This window comes from Myotis davidii, unplaced genomic scaffold (genome assembly GCF_000327345.1).
Source record: "Myotis davidii unplaced genomic scaffold, ASM32734v1 scaffold935, whole genome shotgun sequence".
Lineage (NCBI taxonomy): Eukaryota > Metazoa > Chordata > Mammalia > Chiroptera > Vespertilionidae > Myotis > Myotis davidii.
In genome coordinates this window covers 1,031,468-1,043,960 of record NW_006286974.1, presented here as the reverse complement: position 1 = coordinate 1,043,960, position 12,493 = coordinate 1,031,468, and positions in this window count along the sequence as shown.

Here is a 12,493-nt window from a genome sequence, read left to right as displayed (position 1 = left end):
TGCCGTGATGGCAACCCCAGCTACCCGCTGCCCAGGCTCCCAGTTTCCATCTCCTGCCCACACGGCCTGCCTTCTGTTGTGTTTCTTGTTTGTCTCCTTCCACTGGGATGTCACCATCACCCGGGTAGGGAGTTTGGTCCGTTTTGTTCACTGCTGGACGCCTGGCCCCAGCACAGGGCCTGTACAGAGCAGGTGCCAGTACACATTTGTGAGTGATTGAGTGAATGAATGAATGAATGAATGAATAAAAATACTCTGTTGGCAGTTGAGGTGGCTGAGACCCAGAGAAGGCCCCAGGGGACTCACAGTCCGGTGCTCTTTCTCCTGGCTCTCCCTGGTCTCTGGAGCCGTTGGTGGCCAGTGCAGCCACAAGGAAGGTGTGCCAAGTTTGGGGTCTTGGGTGTGAAGTTCAGCTCGGGCATGTCTTGGCTGTGGGACTGGAGGCAAGTCGGTTCCTCATCCATCAGACAGGTCACAGGGAGGTCCCAGCGGCACAGGGTGAGGTGCCCATGGGAGGGATGGTATGTGGTGAGGGCTGGGCACACAATAGGTGCTGAGTAAATGGGAGTGGGGTTGGCTGTGGGGGAGGCTCTGGCTTGCGGTCCCCTCCCCCTCTGCTCCGGGGCCTGTAATTATCACTTACCCTGGTCAGTGGGCCCGAGAAATTCCATGTGTGGGCAGGGCTGTGGCCAGGGTGCTCGCCCAGCCCCCAGAAGGTCCCATGGACACTGGCCGGTGGGCCTCATGGCTGACATTCCAGGCACATTTCCCAGCCCTGGGGCTGCCACAGGCCCGCATAGGGTGGGGGTGGGGGGTCAGAGCCTTCAGGCTGGACAAACCAGTCAGCATCCCAGGCTGGGCTGCCTGGCCACCAACTTCCTGCTGGGCTCCCTGAGGCGCAAAGGCCTCCAAGTCCTTCCCTCTGCCTCCATTTGCCACCATCACAGCTCGTCCACACGGAAGCCTCAGTCCAGGCCCTGGAGAAATCCCCTCTGCACACTCAGCCAGAGGGGTCCTTTAAAACCATGGATCAGCCCGCGTCACTCCCTCGCTGGGTCGGAACCCAGTGTTCTGAGAACCAGCCCTCAAGTTCTTCCCTGGGCTCACAGGCCCTGCACCATCGGACCCCCTCCCCCACCCCTCCTCCTCACTCACTCTTCCAGCCTCCTCTGTGCTTGTGCTGCCTCAGGGCGTTTGCACTGGCTGTTCCTTCTGTCTGCCACACTCTTCCCTCAGGTGTCCTCAGGGCCCCCTCCCTCCCTTCCTTAGGAGCCACCTGCATGTGAAGACCTCTGACCCCCTCAGCCACTCTCCTCGCAGTATTCCGGTTCCCTCCCCTGCCCTGCCCTGCGCTCCCCGGCTCATCACCTCCTGACACACTGCGGATTTTACTTATCCACAGAGGCAGGGGTCGTGGTCTGTTTTGTTCTCTGTTGTATCCCCTGTGCCCAGCACAGTGCCTGGAGCATAATAGGTGCGCAGCAAACATGTGTTGACGAACTGAATGAACAACTCTATGAGTTGTTGGCAGATAAGGACACTGAGTTCCCGCAGGGTAGGTGACCAGCCCAAGGCCACACAGCTCGTCTGAGACGGCCGGCCAAGAGAGGAGTCTGGGTTCATTAGCTCCTGGTGCTGGCATTTTAGAAATTGCTTCTGGAGAGCGACAGATGGGACCAAGGCCCCGTGGATTCTGCCACGCCCGCCAGCCCCACGGCCGGGCAGCACTCCGGCTGGTCAGGAGTCCGGCCTGCCTGCCTGCCCGGGCATTCCAGGCTCCAACCCAGTTCTCAAGCTTTCTATTTTGAGCCTCCTCGTCCTGAGGACTGTGTGTTCCCAGCAGGCGGCGTGGGCCAGAGGCTGAGCCTGGGTGTGGCCGTCACCTTATCTGGGGCCTTTTGGGGGTGGGAGCCAGAGCCGGGGCCCCGCCATGAACTCACGGACCCAGATCCCCCGTCTTTAACCTGTTGGCTGCTGAGGTCTCAGGCACAAGTCTTATTCTTTGCCAGACTGTCCCCATTCAAGCCCATGCAGGGGTAGTCTCCACTCATTCAGTCTTGGATTATACCCTTCTGTTTGTTCCCAGGACTGTGGGTCCCATTTGAATTCTGGCTCTGTCCCTTCACAGCTGTGTGACCGTGGGCAAGTTACTTCACCCCTCTGAATGTATTTCCTTATCTGGGCAAGGGGGGCAAGAAGAGTACCTATCTCCTGGGTGGCTGAGGAGATCTGGTGTGATAAAACTGACGAAACTGCCTGCCCTCGGAGGCCCGATTTATTCTCCTCATTGCTTTTCTCACCACTGGCTGCCCTTGTATGGATTTGCCTGTGGGTTGCTTGTCTCTCTCCACCAAGGCAGGGGCTTTCGCCTACTTTGTTCACTGCTGTGTCCCTTGTGCCCAGCACAGCATCTGGCACACAGTAGGTGTTCAATGAATGTTTGTTGAAAGAATGAATAAATGAATAAGGACCCCTTGAGGAAACAGCCCCTAAGCTCAGAAAGTGTGTTCTCACCCCCTTCCCCACCACAGAAAGGTTCTTGGATGCCTGCTGGTACCACAACCCCCTGTTCCATCTCATCCAGCAGCCATCAAGGCTGTCTGAGTTAGCATCACCTTTGTTTCACAGATGGGGAGAATGAGGCTCAGAGAGGGAGAGTCATCTGTCTAATGTCACACAGCAGTCAACACCTGAGCCAGGGTTCCAAGCCAGGACTGCACGGTGGATGGATCATTCTTTCCTTAGGGGTAGTCGGTGGTGACGGAGAGCATGGTGGGGCCTGTGAGGAGCTCCCAGGGAGGCAGAAAAGATGGGAGATGAGTCACTCTTCTTGAGTTCCATCTCTCCTTGTGTCTCTCTTAGTCTTCCTGGATCCCTCTGCCCCCATCTTTTTCCTGTCTCTCTGTGTCTCTGTCTGTCCCCTCCCTTGTATATATGACTTACTGCGCAAGACAGAGTGCAGGCGCAGACCCTTGGCTCCAGGGATGGAGCCGAGGCCAAGAGAAGGGAGGATTGACTTCTGGGACTGCGTTCAGTCTGGGGCCAGGCCCTGTGGCCAGGCCCAGGGTGGGCCCCAGGGTCCTGGTCTCGGTGTCCACACTTTGGGGCAACCTTGGGACCCCGAGCAGTTCAGAGAGTCCCAGGCCTGGCTTTAGAAGACCTGGGCTCCAAACTCAGCCTTGTCACCTTGTCACGTCCCAGCCAATGGCCTTGGGCACTTAGCCCAGTTCCTGTAAAATGGGACCATCGACAGCGCTATCTCATAGGTTTTATAAGGAGGAATGATGTGAGGGCCATGCCTGGCTCCCTGAAGCTCCATGCAATAAGGACAGCATTAGCGAAATAGCTAATTATAATGATTTCTTTTTAGCAGGTGGAAAAAGTGAGACTCAGAATCATTTTACTAATTCATTATTATTGAGCACCTACTATGTGCCAGGTGCTTTGTTTGGCATTCATTAACCCAGGGGCTGGCAAACTATGGCCCGGTGGCCAAATCTGGCCCACAGTCTATTTTTTTGTAAATAAAGTTTTATTGGCACCCACTATTCCCATTCATTTAGATTTCATCTATAACTGCCTTCGCCCTACAACTGCATTGTGGAGTAGTTGTGAGAGAGGCCACAAGACACCCCCGCCCCCCAAAGTGAAGATATGTGCTGTCTGGCTCTTTAGAGAAAAAGGTTGCCAATGCCTGGATTAACCCATCACAACTGGGAGGAAGGGCAGATCAGCACCCTGAGGTCACAGACTAGAAACTGAAGTCTTTGCCCAATGCCTCTCACAAGGCTGGGTCTTGATAAAACACTGTGCGGGTCTTATTCCTCCTTCCCTGCCCCTTACAGATCTTCCCAACTCTTGTTCCTATTCTTCATAGATGCTGAGTGGCAAGTCAGAGCCCGTAGTGGGAGGAACCCTGTTTGAGACTCAGGTAGATCTGAGTTTGAATTTTGCCTCAGCCCCTCCCTTGCTGGTGACCTGGGGTGAGAGGTCTGGCACATAGTAGGTGCTTAATCAACATCACGGCCCGCCTCTCAACTTTCTTTCATGGAGGACATTTTACAAAGTACAGCCAGTGACCAACGGGGTGTCGTGGCTGCGGTGAATGGTGGAGTGTGTGGCATTAGTAGGAGAGCACTTTGTGTGTCAGAGAGGCTTTCTAGAGCGCCATGTGAGTGGTGGGGGGATCTCACTGTCCCCCAAGTCTTAGCCTCTCTCTCCTGGCTCGAGGCCTCGGCCTGGTCCTTGACTGCAGCGCCCCCACCCCCATTCCTCCCAAGCGCCTTCCCAGCCTTCCTGCTGGCCTTGGGAGGCTCCAGGTTTGCCCCCAGGCCTCTTCCAGAGGTCACAGAATCACTGATAGGCAATCCTGCCCACTGTCTGGAGGAGGCAATGTTGGTGACTCAGGAAACTCTGGCTTCTCCCAGCCCCGGTGCCCAGTATTATGATCTGGGGCTGTTGAGCATGGAGGTGACACTTCCCTGAAGGACTCACCGGCTGCACCTCCGTTAGAGCAGCGTCCCCGAATCATCAAGTCACTCACTCACCTCCCGGTGTTGGGTGACACCTTGGGTCTCAGCTCTGTCAGTGGAGCTCTGGTGGTACCTACCGTTCAGGGAGCTGTGAGGATGAAATGATCAACGAGAAGAAGCGCTTGGCATGGCCCTGAGCACGGTGGGCACTTGGTACATGTGCTCATGGATGCATTCTAGGGTCCCCTGGACACTCCTGAGGCCTCCCTGACTGTGTGACCTCAGGGAGCCATGCCTTTCTCTGGACCCAAGAGTCCTCGACTGCAGTTGGAGACCGCCTAAGAAAGTGGACTCATTATTTGACAGATGGAGAAACTGAGGCTGCAAAACTTCTATGATCTGGTTAAAGGTCAACCAGGGGTAGGGATAAGCTGGGGACTGCTTGCAGTCATTCACACTTTGCTTGAACGAGCTCCCTGGGTTCTTGGTTACCCAGTGACCCCTAGACCCTGGAGGACTTGGGAGGCAGAGCAAGGCCTAGCTGAGGCTCCCTGCAGGGCCCCAGGTTGCACAATCACAACATGGGTGGCTGTGACCAAGGCAGGTGACCCATGTTCTCTGGGAGTTACCCCTGGGACGTGCAGCCTTGTTGCACACACTCCTCACTTCCGCACAGACTGACTTGCGCTCTGTTCCCCATGCTGCCATTTCCTGGCTGTGTGACTCTGGGCAAGTCACTTCCCCGCTGGTTTAAGGGAGGGTTTACTCTGCGCCTGTCACTCTCCGCCTCTTGCTCTTCCTCAAACATGCCAGGCATGCTCCTACCTCAGGGCCTTAGCACTTGCTGTTCCCTCTGCCTGGAATACCTTTCCCAAATATGGCTTGCTGTCACTCCTCCTTCAGGTCTCTGCTCAAATGTCACAGCTCAACGAGGCCTTTGATCCCTGGAACTCCCTTTTGCATTTAATTCGTCTCTGTAGCTCTTACCACTTCTTGATGCATCCTGGGTACTGCTGGTTTGTCTGTCTGCTCCCTGCAGGATGGATGCCCCATTTTTGTCTCTTGGTCATTGTCGTGTTCCCAACCCCCAGCATGGCACTGGCACACGAAAGTGCTCAATAAAGACTTGTGGAATGAATGAACGAACGAATGAATGAATGGTGCTAAGCACCATGTCCTGCCCATAGTAAGCACTCATACCCATTGCAGTGAATGGTGTTGCTTTGGCAGCTGCTTTCCAGCGCCTCTTCGCTCCTGGCCTTCTCCAATTCTCCCCTCACCAGCCTGGCTCCTGCTTTCTCTGCCAGGCTCAGCTCCCTGCTGCCTGCGCAGTTTTGTCCTTGGGTCCTGGGTCCTGGGTCCTGGGTCCTGGGTCCAGGTGGCCGCTGGGGAATCGCAGGCCTGTGGGGTGGGCGCCCTCATACTCTACCTCTGGCTCCTGTTACATCCCTGGGGCAGAGCTGCTGGGAAACCAACGCTTTGACGTTCTGTGGGTCAGACACCCTGAGCTCCGGGCCTTCCTTAGCGCTGCCTGGTGTGCCCGTTGTCACACAGAAGGGGCAGTGAGGCTAGAGGGGGGCAGCTGTCGGGTGTCTGGCCTTTGGGACTCCTGAAACATCAGGGAAGCTTCCAGGACGCGGGCTTCTTTGTCGCTCCCGGACTGGGGCTGGGCTCAGGTGCTTGCTTGCTGGATGCTAGGACTGAACCTCATGCAGGCATAGGGACCAGGTTTGAATCACACCCTCTATTTCCGGGCAGTGTGACTGGTGGCTTGTCACCCGGTCCCACCGAGCCTCAGTTTCCTTGTCTGTAGAGAGGCACGCCAATGCTTACAGGGTGTTGGGAGGACAAGACCAGCTCTTCCCGGGCATCTAGGGTCTCCAGCCCGCCCTGGGCCCTGGCTGCTCCGGGCCTGGCATCCTTGCCTCATTGTTGGGGTAATTGACAGTCCCCGGAGACTGCTGCTGTGGCTTTATTTCCCCTCCCCCGGCTTCTCCCTCCTCACGCTGGCCTGCCTTCTCCAGAACCAGCTTGTTTTTGTTTTCTGTTTTTACGGCTCCATAAATGAGTCACGGGCTTGATTTGATTTAATTTCGTTGTAATTGTTATCTTTTCAAGCTTGTTTTTTTCCACTCGGTTACTCACGAGACCACAAAACCTAAACAGGACGGGGCCTTCCCCAGCCGCTGCCTGACACTCGGCCGGCCTCCTGGTGATCCGGGGCTCAGCGGTTCCGGCTCCTGGAGGATTGAGGGGGGCTCGGGGGCTTCTGGGAGGAGGTGCTTAGTGTGCTGAGCAGGACTGGGCGTCCTGAGTCCCGGGCTGCAGCCCCGTTCTGCGTGCTGTGTTCCCCCGGGAGAGTTGATTAAGCTCCCTGGGCCTCAGACCCCAGTCAGTGTCCTCCTTGGCAAGCTTTAGAACAAGGAGTCAAAAACTCAGACATCTTGGGGCCAGGAGGCGACATGCTGAGTGAGGTGGGCTGGGTGTGACTGTGGTGAACTGGAGCGAACAGGCCCCTCTCAGGGGACGCCGCCTCTCAGCCGGCACGCGGCCCAGATCTCTCATTTTATCAAAAGAAGCCAGAAATCCGAGGCCCTATGTGAGAAGTCCTAATTTTTAAAAGTTGTCCAACGAACCAAACTAAAAACAACAAACAAAATTCAGCTCTGTGGACACCTCTGGTTTAGAAGGTTCTGGAAGAGCCGGCCACAGTGCAGACTGAATACTTTTGTAGAAACGACTCTCTTCATGATTATGGGTTGGTCACATGCCATGAAAAGGACGTTGCATTGTGCAGTCAGGCAGGGTCGTTTAAATGTAGTTAAAGATATCAAGTGTATTTCAATATGTCACTTCACTGTGTTCATCCCAAGCATTTGTGTAATGATATAAATGTGTTGGGTCAAAGAGAAAATCAATTTACTGTCACTTTCTCTTCCCCCTGCATCGCAAGACAGGTTCCCAGTCAAGTTTCCCTAATGTTAGTCTTTATTCTGAGTGACCTTTGGTAGCTCTCTGGCCTGGAATGGAAGTTCTGTGGGTGATTAAGGCCACGGCATCCTGGAACTGTCGAATCATTCCCTCCAGGACAAAGGGATCGCCGGCTCTCAGTCGACTAGGCCTCTGCAATTCTAAAATTCGAATGCAGGAGGCCTGCGAGACCAGGTCACAAGCTCACTCATTAAATCTTTATTGAGCATCTACTATGAGACAGCAGTGACCAATACGGACAAACTCTTGCCTTCATGGCACTTCTGTTTTAGCAGGGGAGACAGACAGAGAACAAGTGAATAAAAGATGGAGTATGTCTGGTAGGGAAACCAATGGCAAAAGGGAGCGAGGAGCGTGAGGGCTGCAGTGTAACTCAGGCTGTCACAGAGGGGCCAGGAGGCCGGAGAAAAGTGAGGGGGCTGGCCCTGAGGAGGGTGTTCCGGATGGTGGGAGCAGCAGATGCAAGCATTCTGAGGTGGGGAAATCTTGCATTGTTGGGGAAAGATAAGGAGAGCAATCTGGCTGAGTAAGCAGGGGGAGGGTGGGAAGAGACAGGTCAGAGAGGCCCGCGGGGCCCAGATCCCCCAGGGCCCTGTGGGCAGCAGCAGGAGGCGTTTGGATTGGATTGGAAGTAATGTGGGAGCCGATGAGTCCCGAGCAGAGGAGGGACGGGCCCTGAATTAGGTTCAAACAGAATTTCTGAACCTTTGCCCTGTCGACACTTGGGCCGGATGGTTCTTTGTCGTGGGAGCCTTCCTGTGCATCGGGGGAGAGGAGCAGCCTCTCTGGCCCGGCCCCACGATGCCAGCAGCAAGCTGTCACGTCGTGAGCAAGACTTTGGAAAGACTCTCTGTAGCAAGAAACTGACACCTCTTCTCCCAGCTAATGAGGACCGGAGGCCTGCAGAGGCCACATGAGCAAGCTTGGAGCTTTGAGATGACTGCTGCCCCAGTTTGACACCTTCATTTTGAGCTTGGGAGAAACCTGGAGCCAGAACTACCCAGCTGGACCATGCCCCATTCCTCACCCACAGCAACCATGAGCTAATAAACATTTGTTGTTTTCAGCTGTTACGTTTTGGGGTCATTTACTGTGTATCAATACACAACCAGCACACACACACACACACACACACACACACACACACTAGTTGTGACAACTAAACATATTTCCAGACTGTGCCAAATGTACACTGGGGTGCAAATCACCCCCCATTGGGAACTACAGGTCTAACAGGACCCCTCTGGCTGTGCGTGGGGAGAGCGCTGTGGGGTTCCAGCAGGGAGGGGAGTGGAGGTAGAGCAGCGGTGGATGCTGGATTTATTTGGAAGGTGGGCTCAGCAGGATTTGCTGCACTGACCTGGAGAGAGGGAGAGAAGTTGAGGATGTCTCCCTGGCTTTGGCCCGAGCAGGGGTGGGGAGTGAACCCTTGACTGGGAATCAAACCCCAGACCTCTGGGTCCATAGGCCGACACTCTAACCACCGGGTCACACTGGCCAGGGCCTGGGTTGATTTTTAAATGTTGGGGCAAATCTATAAACACTGGCCAGTATGGGTTCGAGGGCCATGAGTTTGACACGTCTGTTCCACTCCAGCCCTCTCATCCTGCGAGAGTCAGAAGTTTAGCTGCCCTCGCGAGGGCCCATTTTCCTGGGTCCGGGCGGGGCGGGGCACCCTGAGGGAGGCGGAGCTTGGACTGAGCTCTGAAGAAGGGTCAGATTCCCTCAAGAAAGAGGAGAGGGCCATTCCAGGAGGTGGGGGAGTGTGGGCAAGGGTGTGGGGTGGGAATATGGAGGGAGATAAGAAGAGATGGAACCAGGGAGAGGAGAAGGACACGTGATGATGAGGCGGGGGAGGGGTGCTGGGGAAGAAGCGAAGAGGCTGGATTGAAAGCAGGGCTGGAAAAAAAGTCACAAAAGGACGTTAATAATATTAATAACTCCACTTCCGAAGTTGTTTGGCAACATGCAGCTCATTTTATTTTACCACCGACTCCGGGTTCTTGGCAATCCGCATGTACACCAGGGAGTGTTTGCCCAACAAGGAGCGATCCCGTTTGCAGACTGTGTTCGAATGACATGGAAGTTTTCATAAATACTAAATTAGAAGCTCAATACTGAATCATGAAGTGGGGTGGATTAATGGAAGATTTATTCATTTCAATTTAGCAGGTTTCTTTAAGTGTTTTAGAGGCAATGCAATTCCTGCCCCCCCCCGCCCCCCAAATCTCTCTTACAAATTTTCCACCTTACCGCAGCCAAAATTTGAGGTGACATGCAAAAATAGCCGATGTGTAATGACAGAAAAGGGCAAGTGAGGCTTAGAGAGAGTCCAGGAGAATTCACTTTCAGGGGAGGATCAGGGCAGGCTCCCTGGAGGAGGTAGTTTGGATTCTGAGTGGCAAAGGATGGGTGAAATATAGACCAGGCAGATGGGTTAGGGTAAGGGAGGGCATGCCGGTGGAGGGTCCAGTGGGTGCGGAAGTGTGAAGGTGGGAATAATGGGGTCTCAGAGTTTGGACCAAGGGGACTGGGACTGGGGTGGGTGATAACAGAGGGGCCTGGAGGAGCCAAAGAGCAAAGATGAGGGCTGTCATGTGAAGTATGAAGAAGAATGGCCAGCTGACCTCCTCTTTTCTAATTGCTTGTGGGTGTGGAAGGGCAGCAAAGAATGTGGATCCTTGTCCCCCTGTCCACCGCGTAGGGCCCTTCCCTCTCATCCCAGTGGAATCATCTTAGAAGACATTCAAGGACAAGACACCCGTGTTGAGTGCCTACAGAAAGCCCAGCCCTGCACAGAGGGCTTCTGGGGCGTCAGCTCATTTACTCCTCCTGTCAGCTACAGAAGGGAGGTGTTACGATGGTGCCTGTTTTACAGAGGATACGAAGGCCCAGAGCGGCGAAGCAACCTGTCTAAGTTCACACAGCCACGAAGCGGCAGAGTGGGATTGGAACCCAGACCTACAGTCCATGCGTGACCTACTGCTCAGTAATGACACCATGTGCGCCCAGTAGATCTGGCTTCCTGTGACCTGAGTGCCACACTCATCCCCGCCTATCAGAGGGGTAAACTGAGGCTCTGAGAGGTTGAGTTACTTGTGTGAGGTTTTACAGCTGGAAGGGGCGAAGCCAAGATTTGAATCCCCGGGTCCATTGGACTCTGGAGCCACTCTCCTTCCACCAAATGACACAGCTGCTTGCCTTCTCAGGCCCCTATTTCCTCATCTGATAGATGGCGGCGAGGAGAATGCCCACCTGATGGGGTCCATGTGAGGGTCAGAGATGGTGCATATCAATTGCTCTGCTCAGTGCCTGGCACTTAGTAGGTGCTTTAAAATGATGGCTGTGATTATTTGTGGGAAAGTGGCTGCATATTAAATGAGGGAATTAACATAAGGCGCTTAGAATAGCACCTAAGTAGCCCTTATTTTCCCTAAGGGCACATAGTAGGTACTCAGAAAATGCTAGAAGGTGTTATTATTATTATTATTATTATTATTGGGCCAACCACAGGACAGCCTACTTACTATCCTTCCTTCTATTCTTGCATCCTTCCCAAATTGCCTTCCAGCTATTTCTCCCTTACTTCAATATATTGACTTTAGAATGTATATTAGGATTTGGGGTGACGGTGATGCAGCCTCCTGCCCATCAGAGATGCTGAGAGCACCGATGATGAGCCCAGAATTCTGGGTTTGACCCCTGACCCATTGTGGGACCTCTGACAAGTGCCTCAGTTTCCCCCTTTGTCTGCAGAGCCTGGGTCTGGCTGTCCTGGGAGGGACCAGCCCCTCACAGGGATGAGGGCAGTTCCTGTGTCCCCCACTTGGCCACCAGTTTCCACCTCCCGCCTCCCGAACTGCAGGCCCGCCCGGCTCAGCTGTGACGACCAACCAGCCAATCTGTTTACTGAACTGGCTCACCCCTTCCGGGAACTCAGCCCAAGCTTCCCAGAACTCGGGTATTAATGACCCGAAGCCACATGACAGAGCATGACACAGCACTTTTGGGCGTAAGGCAGGGCCCAGAGGGGCGCGTGGGGGGCCGTGACCCAGCCCCCCAGCCTGGCTGGCTGGTGAGTCACCCCTGCCTCCTGCAGCTTCCTGATCCTGACCACTCTGCTGCCCTCCCCCATCCCTGGACCTCTCACCCTGCCAGGGCCACTCTAGGAGCCCTGGACCTTTGCCCCAGTGACCTAGAAGAGGCCCTTTGGGGTTACAGATGGGGAAAGTGAGGCCCAGGGGACCGGAGTACAGAACAATGAGCACTAATTAGGCACTTACTGCATGTGAGGCGTAGGGGCAAATATCTTATCCTAGCCTCACAACAGCCCTAGGAAGTAGCATATGCCAGATGGAGAAACTGAGGCTCAGAGAGGGGGAACAGGGCACGCAGCAGTGTGCGACAGCACTGAATCCAAGCCTCCCATTTGACCTCAGATGATCTCCTTTCATTCCCTCAACAACCTGACAAAGGAGGGCCCGTGTGGTCGGTGGCACAGCTGGGGAAACTGAGGCCCAGGAGGGCTGAGCACCCTGCCTAAAGTCTCAGTCCTAGTTTGCTTCCAGGGCCTGTGCTCTGAACCAGAGCCTGGCACATAGCTAGCGCTCACATAATATCTGTGCACTGACCAGACATGCAGGCTTTGGAGTCAGGCAGAGCTGGGTTCAAATCCCGACTATGCCCTTTTCTGACTGCTTGGCCTGGGGCACATGGCTGCACCCCACTGTGCCTCATTGTCTCACTAATGAAGGACGAACCTGACCTTACAGAGCAGCTGTGAGGGCTGTGTGTGTGCTGTTAGGCAGACAGCGCACCATGAACTCGGACTTTCAGAGTCTGCCCTGCACCTTCTCCCAGCCCAGGTCTCCGAAGCCTGGTTGGGGTCAGCCTCTGGGCCCCATGCCTGCCTCCTTCACCCTTTGCTGCCCAAGGGCAAAGTGAGGGCGGTGGTTTTTATGGGGCTGGGAACCAGACAGGCTCTGGGGCTCAGAGGGGGCCCCTGCCGGCGGCGGGAGTGGGGCCTCCCG